The 12,408-nt window shown below is 38.7% G+C and overlaps 1 long non-coding RNA gene across 1 annotated transcript; it reads left to right on the forward strand.

The window, feature by feature from the left end:
* Positions 1–503: 503 nt before the first annotated feature.
* On the forward strand, positions 504–12,163 carry LOC115410504 (uncharacterized). Its single transcript, XR_003934101.1, has 3 exons — positions 504–561; positions 3,576–3,652; positions 11,818–12,163. It is a non-coding gene; the product is annotated as an uncharacterized LOC115410504 (long non-coding RNA).
* The last annotated feature ends 245 nt before the right edge of the window (positions 12,164–12,408 follow it).

The following is a 12,408-nucleotide window of genomic DNA, read 5'->3' on the forward strand; positions in this document are numbered from 1 at the left end:
GGTCTATGTTACATAACCTGGTCTATGTACATAAGCCTGGTCTATGTCATACATAGCCTGGTCTATGTTTTACATAAGCCTGGTCTATGTCGTACATAGTCCTGGTCTATGTCGTACATAGTCCTGGTCTATGTCATACATAGTCCTGGTCTATGTCGTACATAGTCCTGGTCTATGTCATACATAAGCCTGGTCTATGTTTTACATAGTCCTGGTTTATGTCGTACATAGTCCTGGTCTATGTCGTACATAGTCCTGGTCTATGTCGTACATAGTCCTGGTCTATGTACATAGTCCTGGTCTATGTACATAGCCTGGTCTATGTGTACATAGCCTGGTCTATGTCATACATAAGCCTGGTCTATGTCGTACATAGTCCTGGTCTATGTCGTACATAGTCCTGGTCTATGTCGTACATAGTCCTGGTCTATGTCGTACATAGTCCTGGTCTATGTCGTACATAGTCCTGGTCTGGGACTGAACATGTGGTCCACTGTGTTTCAGGCCGACTCCACACATGACAGAGCAGTGAAACGAGAAGAGGGAGAGAAACTGGCCAAGGTGAGTTGACAGTAACACTCACACTTTTACCTGTGGAATTCATTTGACACATTTAACAAAGATGAAAAACACACTGTAGCTCATCTGCCCACACATCCATAACCCCCCCCCCCCCCCAAACCATGGAGCTGGTGTGTCTTGATTAGCGTGTGTAATTATGTATTCACAGAGGCACATGATGTTGTTATTGTTTGGAGTAAATGACGGGGGGGGGGGTTGGTAACTTAATTTTCCGGGCCGTTTCGCTCAGATAAGCTCTGAGAGGCATGTTAGAGCAAATCTGAACACGAGTGTTAGGGAGGAGTGTAGCAGACGCACAGCAGCTGTCAAACTGAGGAGGATTCACAGACGCACACGACAGGAGGTGTGGGTTCAGATCCCTGAGAGGACGGTCTGTTGACAGAGCTCTGCGGAGCATCGTTTAGAAATGATGAAAAGAAAATTACTTTTGAATGACAGGAATCTAACAGAATATTCATAGTAACTGATCAGTAAACCACTTTTCTACAGGCCGATCAGTTAACCCTTTCATGCATGAATTATGAAACCTTCACCCAGATTTATTCCTGAGTTTCTTTATTCCTCTTTAGGCATGAAAAACAATGCGATTGATTTTTTCTTTTTTTTTTTTAAACCTGTTTTTTATGAAGGTAGATTTGTTTCTTTATGCTTTAACTAAAACAATTTCATAAAAAAAGAGCCCGAATGCCAAAAAAAAAAAAAAAAAAAATGTGATTCAAAAAATTGCATTTGAACCTTTTTTTCTTTGTTCGAAGTGAATTTTTTTTTATGAATTTTTTTTTTTTTTTTTTGGTTAACAACAACAAATCTACCTTCATAATTTTTCATGGAGTTCCAAAATGTCCACTCTGCTGGACACTGTGTGTTTAACCCTTTCATGCACAGTGGTCACCCAGTGGACAGTTCTTCTCCAGCTGTTCTCTTTATATTCATGGATTTTTTGTTTTAGTTCCATATCAACCAACACAGCAGACACTTATGCAACACCCCATACATTACAATTCATACCATTACTGTTCCTGTTCTTGATAAACCTGATCTGCAGTGACATATTTGAGTTAAATCAATTGCTAATTGTTATTAGACAGTAATTTAAATTTCTTTTAAACAAAAGTTTTTTTTTTTTTTTTTACATATTATCTGAGTGAGTCATAACTAGTATTTCAGTATGTTAAAATGTGAGGAAACATCAGATTCACAGCATAAAAAAAAATATTTCATAGTTTTCACACAGTATGTCAGTAAATACATGTTTCTTGCTTCAAAATGAAATGTATGGTGTCCAGCTGAGGGACATTTTTGTAACTCCATGAAAAATAGGTTCATAAAAATATTTGAATCACATTTTGTTTCACGCCTAAAGAGGAATAAAAACATTCAGGAAAAAAAAAAAATTGATTTAATCATAATTTTAATCATAATTCATGCATGAAAGGGTTAATTTTTGAAGCAAACAATGCAATATCAGAAGTGATCTACTGTGTGAAAACTATAAAAAAAAACATTCTTAATGCAGCTAATCTGATGTTTTCTCACATTTTATCATATTCCCAATTTTTATCAGCAATTGATTTCCACTCAAACATGTTAGTGCAGATCAGGTTTATCCAGACACCAAGTTACAGTAATGGTCTGAATGTCAGTGTATTATTATGGGATGGTGCATAAGCGTCCACTGTGTTGGCTGATATGGAACTAAAACAACAAAACCCATGAATATACAAGAGAACAGCTGCAGAAGAACTGTCCACTGGAGTGACCACTATGCATGAAAGGGTTAATGATATATTTGACTGAAAAGTCACTTTTTCTCAAGTTTTCTCTGTTTTTGGTGTAATAACCCCAAATGGAACGATGATTAAGGTATCAGTAAAAGTCAGTAAAATAAATATAGGAAAATACCAGATTTTCACTGAAAAAATGCAAAATACAGAGGATAATTATATGATAAATGGTGATAAATCACTTAAGAAAAGTTAAATAGAGGAACATTCATTTGGGGAACAGCTACGAAAGTACACTGTAAAAAAAAAAAAAAAAAAAAAAAAAGTAAAAAAACGGTATTATTCCGGCAGTAAGGGTGCTGAAAAATACTGTTAAATAATAGAAACCATCTCATTAAAAATACGGTACTTTTCCATAATTAAAATACAATTTTTTGCCCTAACTTCACATGAGATTTTGCTTTTTTTTTTTTTTTTTGACTTTATAATGTTTAATAAAGAATATTTTCATGTATTAAAACAATCCAATTCCCTATTAATATATATATATAAATAATTTTCAGTGAGACTCAGTTGTCCAATCCACTGATAAAACTGTATTTGGACAGTTTATCAGTGCTTATACATGTTATACATTCACAAAAATACTTTATTCAACATTTTTTTGTGAAACCTCCTGTAATTACACAAGATATTTCAATGAACAAACAGTCTGGTTCAACTGACAGAACAATACTTCTGTTACCGTTAATTGTCAGTACTTTTATCTCTCTCTCTTTTTTTTTTTTTTAACAAAATTAAACTTTAAATTAACAGTTTAATCTCACAAATAGAAAAAAATATTTGTGAGATTATGATACATTTGCAAATGTATTTTAACTGTATTTTTCTGTGAAAAACTGAAATTTTTGGTTATTCACAGTCACAGTTTTTTCGTGTTATTTTACATTTGACATGTAAAATCACAGTCTATTTTTGTCATTTCATGGATATTTTCCTGTATCTTAAAATACAGGAAAAATCTGTAAAATAAATGGTGAAATTCTGTTACATTACAGATTTTTTTTACAGTGTACCACTGGGTCTTTATGAGTTAAAAAGTCTCTAACATCGTGTTACTTTTGATAGAATACTCATTCTTTGTTCAGTCCTAGAAAGTTGGCATCATGTTTTTGGCATTAGGACATTTTGTCTTGATCAGGGCAGATGCACCAGAGTGGACCCACACCTGCCAACCACCCAACAGATGTTGTGTGTTTCTGTGCGCAGGAGTTCGGAGTGCCCTTCATGGAGACCAGCGCTAAATCTGGACTGAATGTGGAGCTGTCCTTCACTGCTGTGGCCAAGTGAGTCACACACAACAGCACAGCGGCCATCATCTGTCCACTAACTGAAATGGAACTTTGAAAAGCTTCCACAACAGCCCCCAGAGTTTTCAGAGTTTTTTGGTTTGGCACTGAGGGACGACAAGAGCCACATAAACATGCAGGAAGTCTTTGGTGGATCAGCAGGACATACAGAATGTATGTGACACATGTTCACGTCAACCTGGAAGATGTCAAACACAAAACAGTCAAAACTTTCCCAACAGTAGATGATAACTTAGATTAATGAACACTTTGCAAAAATCTGACCAGATCACATGGACTGTATATATCAGGGGTGTCACACATGTGGCCCGGGGGCCAAATGCGGCCCGCCAAGGGGTCCAATCCGGCCCGCGGGAGGAATCAGCAAAAACTAGAAGCACTCGAGAGCGCAGACCTCCGCCAAGGCTGATCAGTGCCCCCCCCATGGGCCCCACGCCAAGGAGGTTATGTTTTTGCCAGGGTTTTTTGTCTGTCTGTTTGTCTGTCCGTTAGTGTGCAACATAACTCAAAAAGTTATGGACAGATTTTGATGAAATTTTCAGGGTTTGTTGGAAATGGGCCCCCCCGTGGGCCCCCCACCACCGATCACCACCAAAATTTAATCATTTCTTCTTCTTATCCCATTTCCACAACCCTGAAATTTCATCAAAATCTGTCCATAACTTTTTGAGTATATGTTGCACCATAACGGACAGACAAACAAACAACAAACAAACAACAGAAAGACAACAAACCCGGACAAAAACATAACCTCCTTGGCGAGGGTAATTACACTTACATATTAACAATCAGGATGTGGAAGTCGTTTAGGTTCGGTTCCACATACAGACCAATGTGAGCTCAACTGAAATAATACATAATAACCTATAAATAATGACGCTCCAAATGTTCTTAGTTTAATGTGAAAACATATATTACATTACATCTATAATAAGTAATGACAATCCAATTTTTCTCTTTGTTTTGGTGTAAAAAACTTGCATTAAATGATGAAAAATATAACATTTACAACTATCCTTTAACACAAATGCAAAAAAAACTGAAAATTTTGAAAGTGGAATTTTAATAATTAATTATTCTTCCTGTTATTAAATATTTTGTTGCCTTTGTAGATCCAATCCATATATTGCATGTATACATGGTAAGTTGAGGTGTAATTTGTTAAATTGCACTTATTTTTCTCAAGAAATTTCAGGTTTTTTTCAGGTTATTTCACATCATTTTTGTTTGGATAGTTTGCAAATGTACTATTTTTATAATTTAATTTTTTTTGCACTAAAACAAGAGAAAAATTTGGAGTTGTCATTATTTACAGTTATTATGCTGGTTGTTTAACTGTCCCGGGCGTCCCACTGAGAGCATTTGGGCTGAATGTGGAACTGAACTAAAATGAGTTTGACAGCCCTGACCTAATCCTATTAATACATGTCAATAATTGTTGTAAAATACAGTGTGTCATCAGATATGACCCATTTGGACGTTCAGAGCTCCGTTGTTACTGTGGAAACACTGTCATCTTCTACAATATTGATTCACCAGTAAAACCCATGGAGTTGGATCAGTGAGCCCGTTTACATGTACACCACTACTCCATCGGTTATCTGATTTATGGAGTCATCAGATTATTCAATGATCATGTAACAGGATAATCTGATAGACTTTATCTGATGCTTGTAGCCTGTAACTGTACACATACTGAACTGAACCGTTTCAGTCCACACCTGTTCAGTTCGGTCCACAGCTGAACCCAAATGGCACAGTATGAGGAGAAAAAGAAAAAGGAACGAAAGACGTCGTTTGATGCGGAACTTTAAATCCGTGCAATTCCACACGGACATATTGAAGGAGCACACATTGAACCGAAATATGAAATAACAGCTGATATAAGGTTAAAAAAAAAAAACAAATATGATGTGAACCTGGAAGGAACAGACTGCAGACCCTCCAGCATCAGTCCAGTCCAGTGTGGATCAGTTCAGGTTCATGTGAAAGACAACAACCAGGAAAGAGACGGAGAGAATGACCGGACAGTGTTTTGGCCCCAGAGGAACTACGATAGTTCTAAAACACTGACACTAGCTCTGTCGGTCTGTCTGTCTGTCTGTATAACAGAGGAATAAATAGAACGTTGAAAGTATGTAAAGTTTCACTTTTGTTTTACGACAGTGTTTGTTATGTTAGTTATGGACCGCACCCCCAGGTATATAACTGCGTGCCCCCCACCCCCCGGCTCCTAAAAAAAAAAAAAAAAATATCTCCCATGCACACACAGACACAAATACACACAGTGTCCTAAACAGTTTGTTCTCTGTCCTAAAATAAATAATTTGGTTCATTTTTTGTTGTCAGTGTTTCTCTTCAGTTTGTTCCAACAGAATACCAGTTTGTCCTCTTGTTAATGTTGCACTTCATGTGGAATTTTTTGTTATTTTTCTGCAGAATGTGAACTGACAGAACTGGTGATTAGATTTTTCTTGTTTGTTCAAAACTACCTTTCAGGGAAAAGTGCAATACTAATGTTTAAAATACATTTAGTAATATGAATAATTTATTTTATTTTCTATTTGATTGGTAGCAGCAGAATTATATTATTCCTGTTTTTCTATACTCTATCGTCTCCAAAAATTGGGGGAAAAATGTTTAAAAAATTCATAAATGCATTGATAGACATTTTGAGGGGTTTTCCTTCTTCCTGTACCGAACTGAAAAAAAAACAAACCGTGGCTTTGAAAACCAAAAACGTACCAAACCAAAAATTGTGTGTACCGTTACAGGCCTAAAATACATACGTATATATATATATATATATAATATTGTATATATTTATCCCAATATAAAACTATGTTATGACATTTGTTATTGTTTTGTATTCCAGACCCCTGTTAGAAAAGAAACACCCACATTCATCGTGTCCACATACTTTTGTCCATTTGTGTATGTGTTAGGCAATTATGATCAGAGGATAACGATGTGAGAAGTTTTTAAAGCGGATGCTGTTTAATAAATGAGCCGCAGTACTAATCATAGGAGACAGTGGTGTTATTCAGAGTTCACATGATGAGTTCCAGTGTCTTCCACTTTAAACAAAAGAACAGAACAAATGAAACGCAGAGGAAAACTCATGCATATTCAGCCGCTGGTAAAAATGTCATTAGAAGTTTCGCTCCATACCGACAGCCTGGTTTGTCCGGTACTTAAATCCTGTGGTACAAGCTCTATATGTGACTTAAATGTGCAGATCTGACACAGTGTGGGAGCTGTTTGTACATTTGTAGTCTGGTTCGGGAACAGCCTGGCATGAGGAAACATAGGCCAAGAATAGCATGACAGGCTGGCACCCAACAGGATGGAAATATAGAATAGGACAGCACTTCTAGTCCTGTTGTGTCTCCCCTGTTCATAACCACCCTGTTTTTAGTTTGGCTTTCCAGCTCTATTTCTTATCTACATGTTTTCTTTTAAACCCTTCACACTTCTTTACTTCCTCATCTCGTCCACTCTCCTCTGTAAACCCATAAGGACCCAAACAGCCACCAGCAACCAAAAGGGAGTGTGAAGTTAGTTCCGTAAACGGAAACCAGTTCCCAGTTCCGAAAACGGAACTGCTCCTTTTACGGAACCAGTTCCGTTTAAGGGTCCAGTTCCGTTTAAGTGTCATGGAAGTAAGCCGTGCTCCGACCTCCATGCACCACTTAGTGTCCTCCAAGCCCGGCTCCTGCGGGGCTTGGAGGCTGCTCTAACCCGCAGTGAATTGCGAGAACAAGCCGGTCCTCCACGGACCTCGATCTGGTTCTGAATAATGCTCTCCATCAGGTCTGACCCATAAATGAATACACATGTGCACTCTTCTGCTGTTATATTTTCTTTAAGCTGGCGAATGTCATTTTATTTGACTTCATTAATGCCACCCCCCAGCTTCCACATGGCCCGTTGTGCCCTGCACACAGCGGGCTCCAGGCTTCTAGCTCCAGCTTGCAGACCGGTGCAACTAAGCCGCTGTGGACCCGATACACCACGCCGCAGCACGGACCTCCAAGCTCCAGGCTTTTCATCAGCTACCGGCTACGTATAAATTAAACGGACCTCGGAAGTCCAGTTCGTGCTGGTTATGAATAAGCTTTCTTGGATCTGCTTATCCGGAACCAGCTCCGTTTAAGGATCATTGAACTAGTTTCGTTTCCCGAACTCAGAACCAAGCTGTGCACCGACCTCCAAGCCCCGCTTTGCCCTCATCAGGTCCTCCAAGGCCGGCTTCTGTGGGCCTGGGAGGTGCTCTAAAACGGCTGAACCGGGAGACCAAGCCGCCTCCCCACGGACCTCGGATTCTGGTTCCGAATAATGCTCTCCTTCAGGTCTGAGCCAAAAAGTCACACACATGTGCACTCCTCTGCTGTTTACATTTTCTTTAATGCTGGTGAATGTCATTTATGACTTCCTTAATGTTAACTCCAACTCCCACATCACCACATGACATGGAAGCCGTCCTACGGGCTCCGAACGCCGGCTTCTGCGGCTTGCAAAGCCGCGCAGTGAGCCGCTGTGACCCGGGGCACGGATCCAGTTCCGAGAATTGTTTTCGTTCACCAGAACTCGGACCAAGCCGGGCTGGTCATAGCTGTCATATATTCCTTGAACGGTATGATTATAGAATGTTATGACATGTTTAAGTTAAGGGGGAAAAATATATAACATGATATGAGGAATGAATCCTGCGCTGTCCATTGTGCTGAATCGAGGACCCTTACACAGAACTGGTTCCGAATAAGCAGATCCGAGAAAGTTTATCTTTGTTTTGAATGTATTTGAAAGAAGGTGTTTCAGGGGAGTCACTCATCTGATTTTATTGAGAACTTATTGTTTTTTTGTTTTGTTTTTAAGAAAAGTTTTTGTTTTACTTTAAAACAATGAGTTTGCCTGTATTCTATTAGCCCCATACGCCGCGTATGTGTAAAACAGCACCATGGACAGCGTACAAGTCATTCCTTATATCACATTGTATTATAATTTTATTCCTTATACAACTTTAAACATGTCATAACATTCTATAATCATACTGTTCAATGAATATCTGACAGTATGACACCAACTCTATTCAACCCATACAGACCCAAACCACCGCAGTCCAAAATCATCTACTGCTCTAAACGTTTATACTTCTTACCACTTATCCGATCAATACATGCAAATAATTGGTGTAAAATGCAATTTGTCATCTTTTCATGGTCAAAGTAAGACTTCCAGCCTGGCTTGGTTCCGAGTTCTGTGAAAGAAAACGGTTGTCGGAACTGGATCCGACGGCCCGGGTCACAGCGGCTCACTGCGCGGCTTTGCAAGCCGCAGAAGCCGGCGTTCGGACCCATAGGACGGCTTCCATGGCATGTGGTGATTGTGGGAGTTGGAGTTAACCATTAAGGAAGTCATAAATGACATTCACCAGCATTAAAAGAAAATGTAAACAGCAGAGGAGTGCACAGTGTGTGACTTTTTGGCCTCCGACCTGAAGGAGAGCAGTATTCGGAACTAGATCCGAGGTCCGTGGGGAGGCGGCTTGGTCTCCCGGTTCAGCCCGTTTTAGAGCACCTCCCAGGCCCACAGAAGCCGGCCTTGGAGGACCTGATGAGGGCAAAGCGGGGCTTGGAGGGTCGGTGCACGGCTTGGTTTCTGAGTTCGGGGAAACGAAACTAGTTCAATGATCCTTAAACGGAGCTGGTTCCGGATAAGCAGATCCAAGAAGCTTATTCATAACCAGCACGAACTGGACTTCCGAGGTCCGTTTAATTTATACGTAGCCGATAGCTGATGAAAAGCCTGGAGCTTGGAGGTCCGTGCTGCGGCGTGGTGTACCCGGGTCACAGCGGCTTAGTGCACCGGTCTGCAAGCTGGCACTAGAAGCCTGGAGCCCGCTGTGTGCAGGGCACAACGGGCCATGTGGAAGCTGGGGGTGGCATTAATGAAGTCAAATAAAATGACATTCGCCAGCATTAAAGAAAATATAAGCAGCAGAAGAGTGCACATGTGTATTCATTTATGGGTCAGACCTGATGGAGAGCATTATTCAGAACCAGATCCGAGGTCCGTGGAGGACCGGCTTGTTCTCGCAATTCACTGCGGGTTAGAGCAGCTCCAAGCCCCGCAGGAGCCGGGCTTGGAGGACACTAAGTGGTGCATGGAGGTCGGAGCACGGCTTACTTCCATGACACTTAAACGGAACTGGTTCCATAAAAGGAGCAGTTCCGTTTTCGGAACTGGGAACTTGTTCCGTTTACGAACCCAACTTCACACTCCCCAGCCAAAACCATCCACCGATGGAACTGTTTAAGACCTGTTGGTCCACTAATCCACAGGTGTCAAACATGCGGGCCTGGGGCCAAATCTGGTCATTCATTTATTTATTTGTATCAGACATGTAAATGGTTACAGTCCATAGAGTATAATAAATGTTAAAAAAATAATTATAAAAAGGAGTTATAAATATAAGAACAACACGCATGCACACACCCTATCTTCAGTAACACGTCTACAGATGCTGGTGTCAGTATTTAACAAGTGTAGAATCTGCATAAAAGTCAGAGTTAACAATTGTAAAATCACAGCATTTCTAGAGTGACTTAAACGCAGTATAAAGTTCAAACTGCTTTCTGTGATATCTCATAATAAGAGCGAACATTATTAAAACAGAACATACCACTAACACTACGGCTACGATTTCCATTTTATGGTCATAGAAACAGGCTCACAGACAGTGGATGGACACCCTGGGTTTATGTTCAGTTAATGAGAGATTTACTGAAAAAGTCACTTTTTCTTCAGTTTTCTCTGTTTCTGATATAATACCCTCAACTTGAATCTGATCTTTTATGGACATCTACATGAAAAGCAAATTAAATAATGAAAATACCTGATTTTGACTGAAAAAATGCAAAATACAGAGGATAATATTATGCTAATTTGTGATAAATCACAAAGAAAGGTCAAATAGAGAGAAAAAGTCATTTGGTAAGTGACACAAAAGGAGTACTGGGTCTTTATGGGTTAACTCAGGGCTGTCAGACTCATGTTAGTTCAGTTTCATATTCAGCTAAATTTGATCTGCAGTGGGCCGAACCAGTAAAATAAGAACAGAAGAACCTATAAATAATGACAACTCCAAATTTTTGTCTTTGTTTTAGTGTAAAAAAAAACCCATTAAATTATGAAAATACTTACTTTTATAAACTATCAAAAAAAAAAAAAACTGAAAAAACTGAAATTTAAATTAAAAAACATAAGAAAATGTAGTGCAGTTTTAACAATATTATTCCTCCACTTCTCATTAGTCCATGTGCATTCTGGATCAGATCTACAAAGACACTAAACACTGAGGAACAGGAAGAAAAATTATTAAAATTGTGCTGAATTTTCTTTAGACATTTCAGGTTGTTCATATTTGTTCAGGTTATTCACATTTTAGTGTTTCAGGATAGTTTGTAAATGTAAATATTTTCATAATTTAATGTTATTTTTTGCACTAAAACAAAGAAAAAAAAATAAGTTTTTAATTCTAGATTTATTTTTTTTTTTGGCTTAATTCAAGATTTTTTTTTACTTAATTGAAGATTTTATTTATTTATTTATTTATTTATTTTGGCTTAATTCAAGATTTTTTTTTTTTACTTAATTCAAGATTTTTTTTGGCTTAATTCAAGATTTTTTTTTTTTTTTTTACTTAATTCAAAGTGTTTTTTTTTTAACTTAATTGAAGATTTTTTTGGCTTGACTCAAGAGGTTTTTTTTTTTACTTAATTGAAGATTTTTTTTGGCTTAATTCAAGATTTTTTGCTAAATTTGAGATTTTTTTTGGCTTAATTGAAGACTTTTTTTTTTTTTTAACTTAATCAAAGATTTTTTTTTTTGCTTAATTCAAGATTTTTTCCTTAATTCAAGCTATTTTTTTTTTTTTGCTTAATTCAATTCAAGACTATGGAATTTTCGCACTTGGCAAAAACATCCCAGGGGCCAAACTGGACTCTTTGGTGGGCCGCATTTGGCCCCAGGCCGCATGTTTGACAGCCCTGTCTATGATGTTTGTCCACAAATACGTCTATAATGTGTGCTGTATGTGCTGTTAAAGCTTCATGTTCCTGTTTGTCTGTTTCTGTCAGAGAACTGAAACACCGGACCATGAAGGAGCCCGACGAGCCAAAGTTTCAGCTTCAGGAGTACGTGGACAAGGAGATGAGGACGGTGGGCTGCTGCCGCTCGTAGACCACCTCCTAAACATGAGCTCAGATGTGTGTTTTTGTGCGACAGTGACAGACTGATCAGGTACAGTCGACTAAAGCATCTGTACCTGCAAGGATTCTCTGACCACGACGATGGTTTGTAATATTTCAGTCGGTATACTCTCTCTCTCCAACCCACCCATCCTCTGCAAATGTGAATGTAATATAACTCTTATTGTATCTACATGCTTGTGCGTACATGTACACACACACACACACACACACACACACACACACACACACACACACACACACACACATTAGGGTGGTCCAACAATCCTGGTAAAAAATCATTTCAATAAACCAACAGTGGTTGCTGGACTTTCTAAGGAACATTTTTATGCCAGTTGCAGTTTGATTTTGAGAATAAAATGATTCTAATCTGCCTTATTCATTTGGCCAGTTCTGTTACAGCAGGGCTGTTAAACTCATTTTAGTTCAGTTCCACATTCAGCCCAAACTGATCTCCAG

The sequence above is a fragment of the Sphaeramia orbicularis genome, chromosome 19, assembly GCF_902148855.1.
Source record: "Sphaeramia orbicularis chromosome 19, fSphaOr1.1, whole genome shotgun sequence".
Classification (NCBI taxonomy): Eukaryota; Metazoa; Chordata; class Actinopteri; order Kurtiformes; family Apogonidae; genus Sphaeramia; species Sphaeramia orbicularis.